This window comes from Hemicordylus capensis, chromosome 2 (assembly GCF_027244095.1).
Source record: "Hemicordylus capensis ecotype Gifberg chromosome 2, rHemCap1.1.pri, whole genome shotgun sequence".
In the NCBI taxonomy this organism is placed as follows: domain Eukaryota; kingdom Metazoa; phylum Chordata; class Lepidosauria; order Squamata; family Cordylidae; genus Hemicordylus; species Hemicordylus capensis.
Window position 1 is genome coordinate 404,444,915 of NC_069658.1, and position 22,344 is coordinate 404,467,258.

The window sequence follows — 22,344 nt, forward strand, 5'->3', positions numbered from 1 at the left end:
AAAGGGACAGCGTTAAACAGTTCTTGAGAAACTGAAGGAAACTGCGTTGCCTTAGACCGGGGGCGAAACGTCCGAAATGTCCTGTATTTCCAGTTTGGTGGACAGTGATCTTGTTGCAACATGAATTAGATCAGCGCTATATTTTATTGGCCACATTCATTAATTAACAGAAGTAGTTCCATATAGTGGCACAATATGCTCTGAAGGAACCTGTGTGCAAGAACTGGACATGATAGGCCTCCTCGGATAATTTTGCCATAGGGATCAGCGTAAATCTGAAAAAGATTACGAACTCCAATAATTTTCAGCACTCTCTCCAGACTAGAACTCCCAGGACAGGACCGGTATAAAACACATATATGCTTGTCGGGTAGATTGGTGCCCACCAGCTACATCTATTCCCAGTGCTGAGGGATGACACTTTGCACCCACCTCTCTGCAGGTATGACACTGCCTGTGGCTTCTCTGTTATGATGCACTCATTAATCTCCTTGGTGATGGCTAAAGCTCAATGGTCAGACTCAGTGATGTAGAGAAGAAGCAGCATTTCACAGGGGCAGCTTGATTCCCCTCCTATCTCAGTAATAGATGGGGTAATCATGAAAAAGCTGTTGTGGTCATTTTAAATATACAGATGAGTGGTAAGGTTAGGAACATAGGAAGCTGCCTTATACTGAGTCAGACCATTGGTCCATCTAGCTCAGTATTGTCTTCACAGACTGGCAGCGTAGCTTGTCAGGTAAGAAGTATATTTTTTATTATTAATAATTATTATAATAATTAATAGTTAATAATTGTGAGCTGCCCCAAGCAGTAGTGCACTGGAGAGGCGGGGTGTAAATATTTCAAATAAATAAATATTATAATAAAATATTTATGCCCCAACCCTTCAGAATACTACTGCTCAGGGCAGCTCATAACATTAATAACATAGATACAATGTAAAATAAAAGATTAATAAAGTTAAACAAGTTAAAAGACCAGGCTAAAACCACATTTAAAATTTAAAACCACAAATCTTTTTGTTCTAGAACAGGAATTTGTAACAGTGGGAAGCAGTTTGAAACTAAGCGATCCAGCAGATGAGGCAAATATTTCAGCATCTCTAAACGCCAGATCTTTCTCTTCCTTTGTTTGGTTGTGTAAATAACCTGTGCCGAAGTTAATTCTAGAGGTAGTAGGGGGAAAAGATACTACGTTGCCTGGAGAAGAATCTTCATTCTGCAAATAGAGCGACTTGAACAGGAAACTACAGACAATTGGGCAACAATAAGACAACCTTCATTTTGGGAATCATCTGGAAAAAGGTTTTTTTTTAAGTTTAAGAAAATTAAGTCATAACAAATATTGTGATGCAAGGTAAGGAATATGCAAAGTAAAGAACATAACTTGTTGCACTGTTTCAGAAAAAGGGGAGCCAAAAAATCCAGATATTAACATCAGCAACACAGAGGTAAGTGCTTTCTTGCTGAAGAAAGCAGCCCTTTGTTTTCTTTCCTAGAGAATGAGATATAGTGGGGCTGCTGCTGCTGCTATAAAGTGGGGCTGGGCCAGGGGCGTGAGCCTCTTGGCGAGAGCACAAAGGCTCTCATCCTTGTGGCGCTTAGACTTGGGGTGAGCAGTCTGGGGCCTTGGAAGACCTTCCTTTTTCCATCAAGAAGCTAGCGAGAGTGTGACAGAGTGAGTCCTGGACCTGGTTTTCATCAAACAGAAGAGCTGTGGTTGGTTGGGCTGAGGAGATGTGTCTGGGAGAGCAGAAAAGTGGGGATGGTCTGAGGGTGGCAATATTACAGGTAGCGGGGCAGAGGGAGGTATGGTGGTGGGAGTTGGGCAGGCCGTTACAGGGGGAAACAGTCCAGGCAATTGAGGCCTGTTCTTTTTTCCAGCTCTTCTCTCAACCCTGTGGCTCCAGGGAGCTCTGAGAACACTCCCTCAAGGATTAGGGTGCTGCTGTTGAATGTCAGGTTGGTAAACTCTAAAACATCTCTCATCCATGATTTGATTGTGGATGAGCATGCTGACCTGGTATGTGTGACGGAGACCTGGTTGGATGAGCTGGGCGGGGTTGGTCTCTCTCAGCTCTGTCCTCCAGGTTTCCTGATCATGCAGCAGCCCCACCTGGAGGGTCGGGGAGGGGGCACTGCAGTCATCTATTGAGAGACCTTTCCCATTTCCAGGTGCCTAGTCAGGCAATCTCAGAATTTTGAGTGTATGTCCTTGAGGGTGGGCCTCCGAGATAGACTGGGGATTCTGCTGGTGTACTGACCACCCTGCTGCACTTCGGTCTCCCTACCTGAGGTGGCGGGGGTGGTCTCAAAGGTGGCTTTGGGTCCCCCCAGCATATTTTCCTGGGGGATTTCAATATCCATGCTGAGTCCCCCCTAGTAGGAGTGGCTCAGGATTTCATGACCTTGGCAATCATGGGCCTGTCTCAGCTGGTATCTGGCCCTACCCACATGGCAGGACAGGACATACTCTGGATCTGGTTTTTGCCGACCAGGGAATAAATGATCTGGAGGTGGGGGAGTTTGAGATAACTCCCTTGTCATGGACTGATCATCATCTGATGGGGTTTAATTTGACTACTCCGTCTGCCATCTGCAGGGGTGGTGGACCAATTAGAATGGTCCGCCTCCAGAGGCTTATGGATATGCTTGGTTTTCAGACGGCACTCGGTGAGTTTCCAGTTTCTAGAGCTGGTGAATCTGTTGAGGCCCTGGTGAATCTCTGGAACGGAGAGACAGCCTGGGCTGTTGACACAGGAGCTCCTAAACACCCTCTCCGGCTTGGTGGAGCCTGTTCTGCTCCTTGGTTTTCCTCGGAGCTTAGGGTGATGAAACAACTTGAGCGACGGCTGGAACAATGCTGGAATAAGAGTTGTGATGAATGTGACCAAACATGGGCTAGAGCCCATTTTAGGAACTACTTGGTGGGGGTGGCAAAGAAACATTTTGCTCCGCCTTCATTGCATCTGCTCAGGGCAGACCAGCGGAGCTGTTTCGTGTAGCAAAGACATTGCTCCACATATCCCCCCAGGTAATGGGGGAGGAATCATCTGCAGCCCATTGTGATCAATTTGCATGGTGGCACAGCCCCTGGTGGCACAGTGGTAAAACTGCCACCCTGTAACCAGAAGGTTACAAGTTTGATCCTGACCAGGGGCTCAAGGTTGACTCAGCCTTCCATCCTTCCGAGGTCAGTAAAATGAGTACCCAGAATGTTGGGGGCAATATGCTAAATCATTGTAAACCGCTTAGAGAGCTCCGGCTATAGAGCGGTATATAAATGTAAGTGCTATTGCTATTGCTATATGGCACTTTGCAGATAAAGTTGCTCGCATCCTCGCATCCGTGCTGATTTGGATTCCAGAGTTTTGGCAGTTCTGGCAGTTGTGCCTCTGGTACCATCTGGTTCTATTGTGTTGGATTCTTTTCAGTTGGTGCAGCCTGAGGATGTGGACAGGATCCTGGGCAGTGTGCAGGCGACATCATGCGGTCTTGATTCTTGCCCTTCATGGCCAGTAAAAGCTGCCCGGGAGGGTACGAACAGATGGTTGGAGGTGATTATAAATGCTTCATTAAGGGAGGGCAGGATGCCATCATGTCTCAAGGAGGCGATGCTGAGACCATTATTTAAAAAAGCCCTCCCTTGACCCCTCAAACCTGGACAACTATAGACCTGTTTCTAACCTTCCCTTTTTAGGCAAGGTGACAGAGCATGTGGTGGTGTCCTGGCTGCATAGGGTCTTGGATGATACAGATTATCTAGACCCCTTTCAATCTGGCTTCTGCCCTGGATATGGGACTGAAACTGCCTTGGTCGCTCTAGTGGATGAGTTATGTGGATGACCTACGCCGGGAGCTAGACAGTGGGGAGTGCGTCCCTGCTGGTTCTGCTGGACCTCTCAGCGGCATTCAGTACCATCGACCATGGTATCCTCCTGGACCACCTCTCAAGTATGGGAATCTGAGGTTCTGCTTTGGAGTGGCTCCGGTCCTTTCTTGGGGGGAGGGTCCAGAAGGTGGTACTGGGGGACTATTGTGCGGCTCCATGGCCATTGGGGCTGTGGGGTCCTGCAGGGTTCAGTTTTGTCCCCCATGCTGTTTAACATCTACATGAAACCGCTGGGAGAGGTCATCCGGGGACTTGGACTGAGTTGTCAGTAATATGCAGATGACACTCAGCTCTATCTCTCCTTGTCACCTGATCCTAGGGAGGCGGTGGATGTCCTGAATCAGGGGCTGGAGGCTGTGATGGGTTGGATGTGGGCTAATAAACAGAGACTGAATCCGGACAAGACAGAGGTAATGTTGGTCAGTAGGAGAGCCAGTCAGGATGAGGAGATTCTACCAGTTCTGGATGGGGTTGCACTCTCCTTGAAGGAGCAAGTATGCAGCTTGGTGGTATTGCTGGAAGCTCAGGTGTAGGCGGCAGCCAGGGGTGCATTTGCACGGCTTTGGCTAGTGCGCCAGCAGCCTCGTTCTTGAGAAGGCAGCTCTTCTCTTTCTTGAGAAGGCAGCTCTGGCCACAGTTACCCATGCCTTAGTCACATCACATCATGTAACGCGCTCTATGTGGAGCTGCCCTTGAAGAATATTTGGAAACTGCAGCTAGTGCAAATGTGGCAGCTAGGATTTTATCTGGAGCTGCCCGCTGGGATCACATCACACCCATTTTGAAAGAGCTGCACTGGCTACCAATTTGTTTCTGGGTGTAATTCAAGGTGCTGATTTTGACCTTTAAAGCCCTTAATGGTTTGGGCCCTGGATACCTAAGGGACCGCCTGCTCCCAAGGGTTGTTGCCCGCTTGACAGGGTCATCTGAGGGGGCTCTGCTCTGTGTGTCGACAATGAGGAAGTCTAAGCTGTAGTGCACTCGGGATAGGGCCTTCTCTGTTGCTGCCCCCATACTCTGGAATGCTGTCCCGGTGGCTATTTGCTCCTCAGTCTCCATCCCAGTTTTTAGAAAGCATGTGAAATCTTGTCTTTTTACCCAGGCTTTTATATGATTGTGTATACTGCTGCTTCTTTGTATATTGTATTTTGTATTTGGTTATTTTATGCTTGTATTTGACATCTTTAGTCAGATACATGTTTTTATATTTTAGCATAATATTTTAAGTGTGTATTTATATAGTCTTGTGTTAATTTTTTTGTAAACTGCCTTGGGATTGTTTTAATGAAAGGCATTATATAAATTTAATAATAAATAAATACATAAATTGTACAATCACAATGTGCTTTATTATCAGCTGGGTCATGGGGACAATGGAGCAGGGGGGATGACTGTTCCTCAGCTTCCAGAGTTGGGGGAGGGGGTGCCAACAAGGCACCTCCTTGCCCTTTGCCAGGGAACCCCATTCTCCCCTCCTGCAGCCAGCCGGTGAACGAAGCACTTGCCGGCTGGGAGCATGAGATGTGCCTCTCTCCTCCCTATCCAATTTTTCATTGAAACACTGGCTGGGCTGGTGGAAAAAGCCCAGCCAGTCCACTTATTTGTTCTTTCAAAAGATAATGGGACACTTCTCCAAGGTAAGTAAAAATACACCTTTGTGAGGATTTGAACAGGCCCTCTCCCAGGCAGTAGCCACGCCCTATGTGTCTGCAGAGGCAGAGATAGGAGCTCCCAGTCAGCTATTCAACGAACTGCTGACTGGGGAAACTCTGCAGGGACTGACTGGCCCCGTCCTTGATCATGTCCCTTACGTCTGATGTCAGACATGGATGTATGGCTTGGGCTGTGTGCGTGCTCTGCGCACATGATTAAAAATCAAAAGGAGGGAGGGAGCTGCCAGCAGGACTTTGTCCTCCAGCCATAGGCAAGCTCCCTACGCTCCTGATAGCGGCAAATGGCTTGGCTTGAAATGCATAGTTTTCAATCAGCAACAAACTCATAACAAAAAGTCCAATGATACACATGGTTGCAATGTTTCAGGAAGGAGGAAGTATAAAAGTTTGCAGATGGTCAGCCACAACATGGAGGTAAGGTCTTAAGAGGTAAGTCCTTTCTTGCCAAAGAAAATGACTACTTGGTTTCTTTTCTGGCCCACTGACCTTTTCAAGTTAACCGCAGAAGATATCTGTCATGGTCAGATGCTGCCCTGGCCATTTTGATTACTCTTTTGCAGACTGAATTTTCCAGTTTACAAGGAATTGCAAGCTATCTGTTATATCAAAAGAAAATAAGACACTTCTCCAAGGTAAGTAAAAAATACACCTTTGTTTAGCGTGGGACCAGACTTGTGCAGAGAACTGGATGGGGGGCAATCTTTATTTGCAGGAAATGGCTTGGCTTGAAAAGCATAAAGCAATTAATGGTTTCTCACAAGCTTAAGAAAGCAAAAAACTCATAAGAAACAGTCTGGTGGGAGGTATGGAACATCAAAATTGTTGCTTTGTTTCAGGATAAGTGAAATATCACCAATATGGAAATAGACCCTTAAGAACCAAGACATTTATTGCTGTTGGGAGTGGCTGCTCGGTTCCATTTCTAGCCCACTGGTCTTTTCAGACTACTCACTGAAGATGGTGTGGACTTTAAAGAATATTGGTTTACTTGTTGATTTTAATGCATTTTTTAAAAGTTTCAAAAACTGTTTAAAAGTCACAACTGCTTTGTTTCATGGCAGAAAGTTTTAAAAAGTTCTGGACTTGAATTCCATCCCCCTCTCTCCGTCATTCAAGCCTCATTTGCAGGAAGCTTCTCCTTGCCTTCATATAAAGTAGTACTCCCATTTTTTGCATCCCATCTTATAACTCCAGAATGGCTGGGCAGAAAGTTATCAAATGCATATAGGGTAGCAGAGATCAGTCCCCCCTGTTGATTTTTAATGATTTTTAAAAAGCTTAAAAAAAAAATAATTAAAAATAAACTGGTGGACTGATGTCCTTGAACACCCACACATGCAATCCTACAATTATTTAGGAACAGCATATGAAATTTCAGAGCTTTCTACCTAGCCAGTTGGTAGTTATTAATACTTTTGAGTTTCCAGTTGATTTCTATGGGGAAATTATAATTTAAATTGGAAATTTGGGCACACCTCCCCCTAGCGGTGGCCCATGCTCATTGCACACATTTGCTCAATTGCAGATCTGCCCCTGTGATGCTTTGTATTAACAATGCACAATCCATTAAGCTGGTTAGTTTTATTTTAGTAATTATAGACTTGCAGCCAGGATCCTGTGCTTCTTTGTGTTGCATTCTTATATGTGTATTGAATTTGGAACAGGCCCCTGTGAAATCAATGGGTCTTCACATCCTTGAGTCAACTTCATTACAAGCAGGGGTTTTGTTAGGTATTTGAAAGATCCAGGGCCTTGGCACACAGCCCCACTCTTCATAATAAAACTCAAAGCAAAGCTGGAGGTGAAAGATGCTGTATTTGGGGCTAGAGTCTCTATTTTGTCCCCAACACTGCCCTCTTTAAGGAGGAGACAGAGACGAGGAGAGACAAGCCCCATGATGTCCCTAGTTATAAACAATTGGCCTGCAAATGCAATAGAGTTGGAAGGGCTAAGTGGTTAGTCCATATTGTTCCCTTGGTCATGAGCCATTGTTTTTGTTGTTGAAGTAAATTAAACTTTTATTCATATATATATATATATATATATATATATATATATATATATATATATATGAATGATTGAGCCCAGACTTCATTATACATTGCAGAAAACAAGACTCAGACTCATCTCATCTCCAAAATGCATATTGTTGAGAATCTCAAGCAGACCACAACATCCACTTGTATGTTAAAGTTAGTGCAGTTGGAAACATGTGTGCCAGTGGTAAGCTACCTCATCTAGAGTCAAACTTGCCCCATTGATAAATTGTAGGAGACACCTCCAATTGAATGGCTTGGTTAATTGGTTGGTTTTTCTTTTAATGGATTAAGTACTATTCATGTAACCCCAAACCTGTTGCACTGTATATATAAAGTCTGACTTGCACATCTGTAAACTGTTTCAGAGCTCTATTAAGGTCTGAAAATAATGATGTGCATAAGGGTGGTTTTGTTATTTGTTTTTATGGTCCCATGAGGCACACCTGTAGTACACATGGATCATCTCCCAGACAGGCAGAACACACTCTCCAAACAGCAGCTTCCATTTACAGGGCTGGGCTGGGAGCACATACCATGTGTCTGCTCACTCAAGACAAAATGTGTGGTTTATTCTTTAACTAGAGAGTAGGGATGTGCAAAAAATTTCGGGCACAGATCAATCTGTGCCTGAAATGAGCAATTTCGGGTGATTCGGGGCCAAGCCGAATCACCCGAATTTCAGGGCCGAAAAATTCGGGTGATTCGGCTCATGACCGATTTTTTGGGAATTTTTGAAGTTTTAGTGACTTTGGGGCAGTTCGGGGGCATAGCATGGGATCTGGGCAAAAAGAGTGGGGTGGGGGGGTAGTGCCTAATGGGTGCAGGCTACCACCCCAATTTCAGGGGGATTGGGCAAAGGGCTGATTTTTGCGGAATTTCTGAAGTTTTTGTGTCTTTGGGGCAGATTGGGGCAGAAGGTGGGGCCCGGGGCAGAAGAGTGGGGTGGGGTGGTAGTGCCCAGTGGGTGGAGGCTACCACCCCAATTTCAGGGGGATTGGACAAAGGGCTGATTTTTTGGGAATTTTTGAAGTTTTGGTGTCTTTGGGGCAGATTGGGGGCAGAAAGTGGATCTGCCCCAAAAGAGTGGGGTGGGCTGGTAGATAGTGCTTAATGGGTGGCGGCTACCACCCATCCCCAATTTCAGAGTGATTGGGCAGAGGGCTGAATTTTGGTGAATTTCTGAGGTTTTTCTTCATAAGGTGCAGTGTACTAGATTGATCCATTCATCATATTCTTAGTAAATGAGAGTGTGAAAAAGTGAAAGTGGGGTCATGAGAGTTGTTTAATTGAAAAAAATCTCATTTGCTATCATTGAATGAGAATTCACACCTCAGAAAATAAGGGAATAACGTCCCTTCAGAAAAACCTCTGAGGGGACGGGTGAAATTGGGGACGGGTGGTAGCCTCCACCCATTAGGCACTATCTACCAGCCCACCCCACTCTTTTGGGGCAGATCCACTTTCTGCCCCCAATCTGCCCCAAAGACACCAAAACTTCAAAAATTCCCAAAAAATCAGCCCTCTGCCCAATCCCCCTGAAATTGGGGTGGTAGCCTCCACCCAATAGGCACTACCACCCCACCCTACTCTTTTGGGGCAGATCCACTTTCTGCCCCCAAACTGCCCCAAAGACACAAAAACTTCAAAAATTCCCCCAAAATCAGCCCTTTGTTCAATCCCCCTTAAATTGGGGTGGTAGCCTCCACCCATTAGGCACAACAATCCCACCCCACTATTCTGCCCCAGGCCCCACTTTCTGCCCCAATCTGCCCCAAAGACACGGAAACTTCAGAAATTCCCCAAAAATCAGCCCTTTGCCCAATCCCCCTGAAACTGGGGTGGTAGCCTGCACCCATTAGGCACTACCACCCCACCCTACTCTTTTTGCCCAGATCCCATGCTATGCCCCCGAACTGCCCCAAAGTCACTAAAACTTCAAAAATTCCCCAAAAATCAGCCCTTTGCCCAATCCCCCTGAAATTGGGGTGGTAGCTTCCACCCATTGGGCACTACCACCCCACCCCAATATTTTGCCCCTGGGCCCCTTTCCCCCCGAATCGATTCAGATTCGGATTAAATCCGAATCCGAACCGAATCAAGGGTGAGTCGGGTGGCCCATATTCGGGCACAAAACAGAACAGGGGTGATTCGGTTCGGGTCCCGAACCGACTCACCAAAAATCCGAATTGCACACCCCTACTAGAGAGGAGTCACCAGTTTCAAATGATAAGACTGGGGCGACACTTAAACACATTAAGTTTGTCTCTCAGCCCAAAATTCTCTACCTAAAAGCAAAGGGTACAATCCACTGGGAACATCTCCTGCACATAACCGATTTAAAGGAGTAGGACTCATTCAAGGGCTCTTACATAAGCCCCATTCATTTCCCTGAGCCATGCCCAATTGCTCAGTGACTGCTGACAACAAGATCATGTGGGAAGGAAGGAAATAAAATGGGGAGAAAAGGAGTTTTTACATGCTTTTGCCCAGTACAGGTGTCACTGAGAGAGACAAGTCTCCCTAACTTTCTTGCTCATTTCCCAAGCTAAGAAATCCACTTGTGCTTGCCCCTGAACTAGGAAGGACTGCAAGACCTAGCTGAATGCAACAAGCTTTTGATGTGTATGTTTGGACACATGTACACACACATACGCACACACTCCTGGAAGTTTTCCACACCTGGTTTTTAGTTTGCATCTCCTTTGGAATGGAGGTGTGCGTTCACATATTGGTCAAATTTACCCCAAAGTCCCTGTGAGCTATTGGGGAGCACTTCACACACAATTTGGGGCTTTCAGCACTCGTTAGAGTGTAGCTTGATTTATATCTGGGGTCAGGGGCTTAGCAAGGTTGAGGTGGGCCTGGGGACAAGATTTTAAAATGGGCCCCTCACTGCTGATGAACAAAGGGGACTTTCAACCATGCAGTGTGATCCTGTGTGTGTTTTCTCAGAAATCCTAACAAATTCAGTGGAGTTTGCTTCCAGGTAAGTGTGTGTAGAATTGCAGCCTCAGGCAGCAAATTTAACCACATTTAGCTGGAAGTATATTTTACTGAAACCTAAAGGACTTTGTAATTTTCTGCCATGAAACAAGCCACTTACAGGACCTTTTTGATGGGTTTTTAAAATTAAAAAAATATTAAAAACCAACCATTTGTCCAATCCACCTCAGTTTAAATATACACTAGCTGACCTGGCGCAGAGCATCTGCGCCCCTAGTCTTCCCTGTCTCTCCTCCCACCCTTCAGCCCAAGTCCATTCTCCTTCTGCCCTTCAGCCCCAGTCTGTTCTCCCCCTCCCAGTCTGCTTTCCCTTCCCTCTCCATCCGTTGGCCTGGCCAGTGCCCGGTGCTTTTCTTACCTCCCCGGCCAGCCCGGGGTGCTTTCCCTCTCTGCCAGCCAGACCGGCAGGCATTTTCCCTCACCGCCTGTGGCCTGGCGGTGGCGCTTTCCCTCGCTGCCTGCGGCAGCATACCCATGACTATCTGGTAGCTGCTTGCGAACTCTTGCGAGAGCTGCCACACATGGGATTAGCCACGGGTATGCCTTAGGGAATTAAATATATAGATATTCTTCCCACCCTGCCCTACATCTCTAACAAAGCCCTATGCCAAGTCATTCCAGGTGATCTAAAGGCTGGGGCAGAAAGGGGGTTGTTTTTTTTATGAAGGCAAAGAGCAGATTCCTTCATATGAGGGTGGAATGATGGTCTAAGAGGATCTTCAGCTCCAGACATTTTTGTATTTTTGGCCATGAAACAAGTCACTTATAAGATCTATCTATCTATCTATCTATCTATCTATCTATCTATCTCCAGCAAATCCCTCAATCTGTTTCAGATTAAATATGCAGAGTCTTCTCAATCTGCCCTACAGTATCTCCCCCATATCAAAGCCCTATGACAAACCAATTGCTAAATATCCAGGGGGGGTGGGATCACCACAAAAAGGAAATCACATTGTACCTCCATTACTAAGCCTGAGGAGTCACAGGCTGGGCAGAGCTGTGGTGGACAGGGGCAAGCAGCGCTGGCCACCCTTCCTTCCTTCCTTCCTTCCTTCCTTCCTTCCTTCCTTCCTTCCTTCCTTCCTTCCTTCCTTCTTTGTTGCCTGCCTGCCAGCTGGCACTAGAGTTCAGGCTTCAGTGAGGCCTGCATGGAGGCCTCTCTGGAAGTCCCACCCATCCACTGAACAGCTGAGAGGCTGAGACTGAAGGACCTGAAACAGCTTGTGGCTGCTTAGCTCACCTGGCCAGCGAGCAGGATGTTAAGCAGGAGAGAGTGCGAGCAGGCAAGGGGAACTGGCTGAGAGCCCCCCCCCAGCTCTGTGGGCCTAGGGACAATTGTCCCCCTTTGTCTAATGGATGCTATGCCCCTGTCTGGGGTTAAAAAAATCCACTTTTTTCATTGTTTTGGCGGGGCAACTGAACTCTTAGTAAAGCCTCGCAGTAAGCCCACAGTAAACCCTGCTGTCTGGAAAAGCTCCTGGTAAACATTTGACTCAATCTTCCCACTAAATTGGTTGAAAAATCTATATAATAAAACTTAAAGCAGACAGCTACCACAGCGTGATCCAAATGCCAAAGCCATCCATAAATACTAGAAAACTAGGCTAGGAAACAGCAGATGTTTACCTGGACTGTGGACCATGATTATGTGTAACCAAAATCTACTTCCCAAAACTACAGCAACAGTTCTGCCCCTGCCCCCATTCCACCACCCCACCCCGTTGCACCCCATAAATGATCAGGGATTATGAGTGCAAGTTATATCTTCATTCCAGATTCTACATATAGTTTCACCTTGCTAATGTGCTGCTGCCTGCTCCACCTTGGCACCCAAAGCTCACTTGTCTGAACCCTTCCATGGCCTGCGGAAAGTGGGGGCATCCTTGTTCAATGCACAGATCCTTTGGAAGAACTCTTTCAGATTCTCCGAGGACCTGTTCATCACATTCCACTCCTACAGTGTGGTCCACAGGGATGCAATTAAAGTCTGTGAGAGCTGGTCTCCTGTCCCAAGCCCCATGGCTTCCATCCCCATGATTTCTTCTGCCTGCTCGACTGTGCAGAGTAGGTCAGCACCAAGGGGTGTGTGGAACACGCACAACTGCTCATTGGTTGTGGCACCAGCATGCTCGGCAGGCAAGATCATGCCATTGATTGCACAAGGGGGTCCCAGGAAAAATTCTTGCCAATCTTGGGCACTGTTTAGGCTCCTGGTTTCACCATTTAAACCAGGCCTGCACAACATACGGCCTGCGGACCACATGCGGCCCACGAGGCCTTTTTTCTTGGCCCCCAGGGCTACACTTCCCGTTCCTCCCCATGGTGCGAACCTCCTTTAACCCCGCCGCAATTCCAGCCGATGTGCGGCCGGGGAATGGCTCTCTGTGTGTGTGTGTGTGTGTGTCCTTCTACCCCCTCTCTCCCCTCCCCTCTTCTCCCCAGCAGCAGCAGCAGCAGCAGCAGCAGCAGCAGCAGCAGCAGCAGCGGCAAATAGCAGAGCGACACTGGAGCCTGGTGTTTGTCCCCGCGTCGCTTCCCCAACTGTCTGCGAGCGAGGTGTACGCGCCTGCAGTTAAGAGATTTAACTGCGCAGGTGTGCCTTGCATTTGGGAAGTGACACAGGGCCAAACACCAGGCCCCAGAGTCGCTCTGCTGTCTGCTGCTGTGCGCTGCCGCTGCCGAGGGGTGGGGGAGGGAGGAGGACACACATGTACCCCATAGCCATCCCCTCAGCAGCTTGAATTGGCGGCGAGAAAAATAGTGCCGGTGATGAGGTGGGAGGAGGACGCGGGAGGCGGCGGCTGGCGGCCCTATGCTAGGAGGGAGCCTGGCAGTGGTGGGCCTTGGCAGAGGGGGCAAGCACAAATGGCAGGCAGGGAGGGAGCCCAGTGGGGAAGAGAAAGCGTTGCCAGGACGAGAGGAGGACGAGGACCTCTGGAATCACGGTGAATGGACTCTCTCTCTCTCTTTCTCTCTCGCCAAGGCTGCTCCATTCTCTCTCTCTCTCTCTCTCTCTCTCTCTCTCTCTCTCTCTCTCCCCCCAAGACTGCCCCATTTTGGGAGAGGTGGAAAGGAAGAACAATGCATCTTATTATGTATTTTGTACAGATTGCATTGTATGTATTTTATTATATTTTGAATTTATTACATTTTGAATTTTTAATTCAATTTATTTTATTTTAATTTAAATTAATTCTTGCCCGGCCAGAACTTCAAAAGTTAAATTTTAATTAAATTCATTTTAATTAATTTTAGTTTAATTTGATTTAATTAATTGATTGATATTAGGTGTTAATTTAATAATCAGTACCCTAAAAATTGACTTTGGACCCCATGGTCAGTTTCGGCCCACCAGGTCATTTGAGTTGTGCAGGCCTGATTTAAACTGTCACACTAATGCACTCCCTTGTTGTTTTCTTTTGAGAAGTCATGGAGGTATCTAGAGAAGAGGACAGAGACCCAGCCTTTTTCTCAGGCTCTCCTACAATGACAATGAGCTGTGTTAAAGCAAGAGTTGTAACTTGGAGGAGTCTTGTACTGCAGTCTCTTGTTCTCTGAGTTGGCCCATTTTCAGAGTCCCTTGTCTGGAGAAGGATGGCTGCTGGAGAAGCTAACATCCCAACCCCCAAACATGGAACCTTATCTCTTTGGAACTGTCTGGAATAGCACTGGAAATGTGATGCTGATCACATCTGACAGTAAGCCTATGCTCCAGGATGTTTTTCGGGTTAAGAAGAGTCTGCCTTAGATCTGGAGTCCTAAGCTCATGTTGGTATCTAAGCTGTGCAATATTTTTGTTGAGAAGATAGACACCATAATCAAACTGCAGTTTCTCTCCTCCTTTTGGATATGATGAAAAGTATCTTTCTTTCTCTGTCAGTTTGCCATTAATATTATCTTTGATTGCAGACCTGGAGCCCTTGTGAATTACTGGATACCTGAGTGGCACTTGCAGGAAGAAAGAAATCCTGGAGACCAAGTGAGTGGTGTAGACCAGCGCAACAGCAGTGCTGCCATTGTTCTTTCCTTGGAAGTCTTCAGAACTGGGCAACTTGACTCCACAAATAAAATAATCCTTTTGATCATTCAAATCAGCAGGGTAAATATAAGAAAGCTCTGAAAGTAACTGTCTGCATCGGCCAGTCAGTTGTGTATTGGTCTTCAAGAATTGCTCTCTTAGCAGTGCATTCTTTCCTTCTTACAAGGGTTCTTTATCCATTCAAAGCTTCTGATATTCTTCTTCAGACGCATTTCCTCTGTCATATAGTGTGCTTTGTTCCTTTTGTAATAAGGCCACCTCTCGGCCCAGGGCTTTCTTCTGCCTCTCCAGCTCATTCCAAAGCACCCAAATCTTCAACCATAAACATTCACTTTGTTTTTTCAGTGCTCTGCTTGCAGACTTAAGCCTCAGTTTCTCTTCAATCTCCCTTCCTATTTTCTGAACAGTTACCTGAGTCTGTTTAATTGCACATTGGACTCAGTGAAGTCTAAACAAATATAAGATGTCATGAGTTGTGAACACAGTTCTGATCCACCTGGAGGAGGCTATTCTAGATTCCTGAGTGGCCCTTTTGTTCATATGAGGCTCCATAATAACCATTGTTCAGCCCCAAAATGATTTCATTTGAGCTCCGAGCATGTATCTGCAGATATTTGAGTCTATCTAGACTGACTTTCCACTCAATCAGTAGCTGACGGGCATCATTCTTGCCACCCCATATCCTCACAACAAAACAGGACACAGATGTATCGAGGTGATTGGGCATTAGATCAAAGTCAAGACTTTGCCATGTTGGATTCAGAGACTTCTTTATTATTTCACTCTTATAAAATTCTTTACATATCTTTGTATTATCACACAGATGAAGGGTGAAGTAGGTGTCAAGAAGGCGCTAACCATCCCTGTTGATAATGTTACATGCAGCAATGTTCCGCAGATGAGGAAGATGCCACTGCTGCGAGGAGAGCTCCATGTAGAGGGTGTAGGAGGTGGCACCTGGTGGGACCAGGACAGTGGAGGTGGTGACGCCTTAGCTCATGCTGGCGGGGCCCAGCGGGGAGGGGTTAGACTGGGAGAAGTGGGACAAGTGAGGAAAGGGGTGTAGGGTATAGTTGGTAGTACACCAGAAAAAAAAAAGTCATGTGGCTCCAAAACAATAATTTTGAGATGCCTTACACACTCGGTACCTACAATTGGTGTTCTTCAAACTGAAAATCTTTATGGGCTGATGATGCATCATTCTTACTCGAAGTCCAGATTAGAGCACTTATTCTGTATGCAATGATACAAGTTGAACACAAGAGGGCACTTTGATTCTAGCTTTAAAATAAACGGGGACAGTAAAATTAATAAATAACATTACAACCAGCGTGAAAACAATCATAGTTGCAGCATGGTTCACCTTGCACAGTAGTTGCCTATTATTTTGTCATTAAGCATTATGAAAAAGCCCATGTCTTCCCGTGATGGGCTGTACTGATATTTTATGGAATTGATAATTGGCAAGAGGTAACCCTTAGTAACTCCCTGGTTATGAACAGATTTACTAGGGTATGTTGGGCGGGCGATTACTGCCGACAATTCTTGCTTCAAGATGGAACTGTTGCTGCAATTTATTGTGATGCAAAAAAGCAAGGGGACACATGGTAAAATTAAGAGGCATTAAAAGGCATGTTAGAATAAACAAGACGTCTCCCAAATACATCATATCATGTTCTAAAGGATTAGAGATAAGCAGGATTCAACTTTATTTATTAGGGCCCCTAATTATTACTTATCACTTGTATCACCTTTTTTTGGTACATGAAGTGTTTACAATCCTCCGGAATTTTGTGAAGTAGATCTTATTACTTATATTTTGTGGAGAAGGAACTGAAGTTTTGGTACAGTCACTTGTTAAACTGATTATGAAACATCTCCCATCCTTGAGGCTAACCATTTACTAAACTCTAAGAGACACTTCACACATGATGGCCAACATGTTGCACAGCGTTATAATTGCAGAAGGATGTTGCTGTAGCACAAAATCCATGACCAAGGGAGATCCACTATACTTGGAACTTATGTTGCTGATTAGTGTTTCCACTTGCACAACTGCAGTAGTGCAAGAAATAAGCCAGCACTTGCGCAGGAGGAGTTAGCAGCCCAAGCTGTGCTTGCTCAGGATGCATTGTGCAGTTTTGCTGCTTGCACATTTGGACATAATGCAGTTATGATATTTTCTTGTGCAAATTCCTGAGTTCTACCAGTGCAATGCTGCACAACATGTTGGCCAATTTCTCACCCAACATTGAGATAATCTCCACATGGGAAGAACTGTCATTGCTGGTGCTAGCACTTGGCAAGCTTGAGCATTTGCCACATCTCTGGCCAGTTTAGGCCCATTGTACAAATAGCACCATGTTCTTCAGTGACATGTAATGTGCTCCCAATTAGGATCAAGCACCAACATGATCAGATTACTGAGCTGGCCCAGCATCACACATATTGACAATGCACTCTTCCTTTCTTTGTCACCCTCCCTGCCCCTTACCTGTGGATGGCCCAGACATGAGGCTCACTGCTTGACTGAAGTATGGGTGGCCGTGAGAAGCTGGGTAGGCAGTTTGGGAATAGGGCTCCCTGACGGTGTCCTTCCTGGGAGCTCACAAGAACCTGCGTCTAGCCCTGAAAGGCATCATATGTGAAGCAAAGTACAAATACTTCTGCTGTGAATACTGGGGGTTAAAAGCTGCCGTGTGCATCATTTTGTACCCAAATAAACAGTGGCACAGCACTTCGCATCCGGCAGTGTTCACAGTTTTTCTTGTGCTGAGATGATTCATATGTGAAGTATTCCCTCCAGCTGCATCCAAACAGCAGCTTCCTGTGGTGCAAATTGCACTATCTAGAGGTAAGCCAAGAATGCTGGGGAAACAAGGTGCAAAGCTGCACAGGGTTTTGTGAAACAGTGGCTGGGCAGCCCTTTGTCTTATGCCACCCATAGTGACCCCATGAATCCCCTGGTTGGTAATTTGGGCTAGTAGTGATGAGAACGGAGATTGTTACGATCACTGTGTGGCTTGTGGATGTTGGGTCCCTTGAAGCACTGCACCTACTACTAGAAAATTACTTCCTCTAGAAGCGCCTGTTTTGTACAATGACTCCTGAGAAATTTTCACCAGGGAAGCAACGGAGGGAGAGGCAGACCATCTCTTGTAACCTTTTCAGTCAAGATTAAACCTCTATCTAAAAATACTTTCATCTAAATGGAAAAGATTCCAGAGTTCCAACTAGGGGACAACAAAGATATCTCTCATGCTCTAAAACTCCAAACCACCCATGCCATAGCTGCCACAGCAAAGGAAATGAGGACATTTCCGCATGCCTAGGAAAATGATTTTCAAGCAAGGAAGCATCCATCTTCAGTCCAGTGGAGATGGCATCTCCCAATCTATCAAAATGTGGTGGGGGAAAGGAACATGAGCTTCAGAGAAGTGCCCCAGCCCTTCAGAGAGTAAGGGACAGGAGGCCAGCCTATCGGCTTGTATATATCTTGCATTATGCAGCGGTAGAGAGGAAATCGATATTGCTGTCAGGCCATTAATGCATTCAGTACTGCAAACTCTCCAATCATGGCAATTGCCAGATGGATGTTTCAAATTAAAAAAGAGGAGGGAGGGGGGAGATAAACATCTGACATGCTGTTGGGGAAGCCAGGAAGAAGAGCAAGTATTGGGGAAAATTAAAGACCATAAATCACAGTGACCTGCACAAAACCCAGAATGGGTTAGTGACAGAAAAGTCCCTTTACATTAAATAAATAAATAAAAATGATCGCATCAGCCACTTGGTTGCAGCCTTGTTCAGGGAAATCTGTCAGCACCTTTCAGTGCAAAAGCTCTATTTCTGAGCAGTGGCTCCAGGCCATGGAGGAAGTAGAGGACATTTGGCGCCAAGGAAGTTGTGCTCCCATTCTCTTGGGAGGATTACGGCTGACCACAAGATGACCAGGAATCTAAAACAGGGAGCTGCAGTTGCCATTTGGAGATGGTTTCCAGAAGTTTCACCAGCAAGGCTCCGTAAACTTCGTGCCAAAACCATACCAAATTATATATCAAAGACACTTAAATTGTGTGTCTAGAATAAAACCAGCAAAAACAAAATTGTACTTAACTTTCTCAGCCTGCAGAAATCCCGTATCCATGTCCTAGTTTATTCCACAGTAACTGAATCTTTACAAAATCTCTATATATAATTCTCTTAAACGTAAAAGGTAAAGTGTGCCATCAAGTCGATTTTGACTCCTGGCACTCATAGAGCCCTGTGGTTGTCTTTGTTAGAATACAGGAGTGGTTTACCATTGCCTCCTCCCACACAGTATGAGCTGATGCCTTTCAGCATCTTCCTCTATCACTGCTGCCCGATATAGGTGTTTCCCATAGTGGGAAAAATACCAGCGGGGATTCGAACCGGCAACTTTCTGCTTGTTAGTGAAGCATTTCCCCACTGCGCCACTTAAGGTGACTACCTCTTAAACGTACCTGTCACTAATCCTATGTGTGGCAGCTCTCGTGAGAGTTCGTGAGCAGCTGCCGGTAGCGCCGGGGACGGGCGAGAGAAAGAATATGGTGGCGGTGGTGGCAGCAGCCAAAGAAAACTGCAGGAGGGAGGGGGCCATGACCGGCAGCTGGATGCAGCCAGAAAATGGGGGCAGGCGGCGGGAAAGAAGATGGGGTTGGGCAGGGAAGAGGAAGAAGGTGGCTGTGGGTGGGCAGGGGGAGAAGAAGGCAGCTTTGGGTGGGTGAGGGGAGAAGAAGGTGGCTCAGCCTACAGGTGGGTGTGCGAAGAAGAAGGCTGGTGGGGTGGCAAACTAGAGGCGTAGATTATCTGTGCCCAGCCCAGCAAGTTTGGAATATTCTTCTAAAGCAGTGTTTCTTAACCTTGGGCCCCCAGACGTTGTTGGACTACAACTCCCATAATCCCCAAGCAAAAGCCATCGCAGCTGAGGATTCTGGGAGTTGTAGTCCAACAACATCTGGGAGCCCAAGGTTAAAAAACCCTGTTCTAAAGACTGGGGTGGTAAAGAAGAATGAAGACAGGGAGGAACCAGGAGGTAAGAACTTGGAGTCGTCAGGAGGGAGAAGCTGTCCCGAAGCCCTGCATACCTCACCAGCATCCCCTTTCAAGGTAGGGTTATGGCAGCCTTGAGCACCATTTACTCTTTCATGTTTTCTCTGCAGCCTTGAAGGTTAGGAAGTTATTTAAAAGTCAAAGTTGAGATTCACAAGACCTTTTTAGCTAATCAGTTCAGAGTACTAAAGGAAGTGCTTTTATCTGGGGAATGCTGCATTCCCACTCCACTGTGGAAAGAATATATTGATGATGAGCAAACGTGACTCCTTTTCCAGCTCGTGGGCGTAATGTTTAGAATGTGTTTATAGGAGGCTTGGCATCAGCAGGCAGTACCTGGAGGCAAGTGCTGGGGCTTTAGTACCCAAAGAGGACCCACTGCTGCAGACACCTGCCACCCCTAGTGCTACTGTTCTTGGCTGCCATAGCTAGACAAAGGTGCCATTTTAATTTGCCCACAATGCCTCAGGCCTTGGCGTAGTGTCGCTTTTGTTTTGATCATCCAGGTTCCTGCCAATATGGTCTGTATGATTACAGTCCCTTTCTTAAGGATGCCAAATGTGTGCCAGAGGGTGTGGCCAGCAGGTGTGTAGGAAGGGAGCAGGGCCAGTGGGCATTCCTGCTGTGTTCAGTAAACATGAGGAGTGTTACATGAGAGGAGGGCTCATGTGAAAACCCAGCTCATTTACGGTTGACTGATAAGCAGCAGTTGTAACAACAAGCAATGTTGTCATAATCATACCAGCCAATAAGGGGGCATCTTCAGTCTCCGGTGTTGCCAGCAGAGGCACTCTTACCCCCAGACTTGGGGGCTAAAGTCCAGGGCCTCCACACCCCCTGGGCCCCCCCAAATCCTCTATAGTCTGTCCTGGGTTGTGTGGTTTGTTCCCTTAAGAACCTACATGTTAAAAAATAAGGCTTAACTTGCAGCGGTGCGGTGGGAGGGGATTCCAAAGGCCTTTAGATCCAGGTTCCAAAATTACCTAGGTGCACCTCCGGTTGCCAGGCAAATTTAAATGATATTTCCTTTAAAATGCTATTAGCTATGGTGGTGATTGTTGTTCCTTTATCTACTGAGTATGTAATTATGAGACTGTCATTGAGAGTTAGGAAAAAATCTCCATTGGGATCTGCAGCACAATGTGCAGGATTCCATATTCTTGGTTGCTATTCTCTCCATTGAAGAGTGGGACTGCTGGCCTCAAGCAAAGATGATGAGCAACCCCGACTTTCCTTGCTACTAGAAGACGTGTTGGAGAGGCAAGCAAGGATGGTCCTGGCAGTCATATGCAAATCCCCACCCCAGCTCCAAGGCTGTGAAGAAAGTGGAGGAATGTTTCTTGGCCACTGCATTGCCATGGTGCGTGCAAACCCTGTGCCTCCTTTCCCTATTTTGGAGGAGGAAAGGGAGGCAGAGGGCTTCCTTGGCCCCTGCTTGATCATGGAGCCCAGGGCAGCTCCACCAAGCAACCGCCAAGCACACAAGCCCCACACTTTCCTCTTCTGCTCCAGTGCAGGAAAGAGAAGTGGGAGGGGATCTTTGGCTGCGGTTGGTGGAAGCTGACAATTCCACAAATGCTAAACTGGGGTAGGAGACATACTTTGTGCGGAATGCCTGGGTCAGTCCTCAAGAAAGCAGACTCGAATCCATTGCCACGATCCAGGTTTAGCAGTGCGGTATGGAGAGCACATGTGTGCCAAAGATGTTTTCTAGGCTATGTAAACAAAGCACAAGGATATAATCATCTCACTCCGCAGGTTAAATTTGAATCCTCACTTCCCTGCACTTTAGTAAAAAAGCAGCTTTTTTTTAAAAGGATGTAGCTGAGGGCCAAACAACATGTGACATTGGAGCTCCCAACTTTCTTTTTAAAAAACTTTCAAGCAGCCATGCTGCGGGGTTCTGGTTTTGACTGAAACAGCAGTGCTGTGGAGGGGTTAGTAACCCTTTCCTATTGCACAGTCTTCTTGATCTAAATTGCTTTCTGTCCCTCCACCTGCAAATAGCCCTATAGTGAAAAAGTGCAGATATCTGTATTGTGCCTGTATTCCCCCCACCCCACCTCCTGCCACTGTGGGGCTAATAGCAGCCTGAGGGGGGAGATTTAGATCAGGAAAATGGTGCAGAAGAAAAAGATTAAACATCCCTCCCTCCCTTCCCACCAGTGTTCCAAACAAAACCAGATTGCTCCCCTCACAGTGACTTTAAAGTTTTTGCTTGCTTGTTTGTTTTTAAGGAGACCCAGTTACAGATCTTCTGAATCCCTTAGGGACCCTCAGTCAGTGATGAGAGGTCCATGGCTGGGTCTGGATGTGATCATAGGGATCTGTGTACATTGTTGAAGCTCTTCAAAAGACATGAAGAACTGAAAGGCAACAAGGCTCATGGCATTCTATGAAAGAGCCCCTTGATTCTGTGCTAGACATTGTCTTTTACATTGATAAAACATTTACAGTTAATCAACTAAAAGGAAGTTCAATTCTTGGCATCCTGAGAGCCTATCTTTCTAGACTTCTGCTGTGCTCTCTCACTAGCTGACTCACCATTGTTCATTGGGGATACATACCTCTCAATGGAATAAAAGCAGGAAGAGATTAACGGACTGATGTCTTCACTGTA

General features: G+C 46.3%; 1 long non-coding RNA gene and 1 pseudogene across 9 annotated transcripts; one reads left to right on the forward strand and one right to left on the reverse strand.

The window, feature by feature from the left end:
* Window positions 1-3: 3 nt before the first annotated feature.
* Window positions 4-17,279, forward strand: LOC128345728 (uncharacterized). 9 transcript variants are annotated; one of them, XR_008316601.1, is made up of 3 exons: window positions 4-1,964; window positions 3,437-6,527; window positions 14,522-17,279. It is a non-coding gene; the product is annotated as an uncharacterized LOC128345728 (long non-coding RNA). The 9 variants fall into 9 exon arrangements; XR_008316603.1 differs by having other exon boundaries at window positions 3,437-6,199; XR_008316606.1 differs by lacking the exon at window positions 14,522-17,279 and having other exon boundaries at window positions 3,437-6,199; window positions 6,404-8,363.
* Window positions 12,450-15,393, reverse strand: LOC128345727 (UV radiation resistance-associated gene protein-like; annotated as a pseudogene).
* Window positions 17,280-22,344: the final 5,065 nt, after the last annotated feature.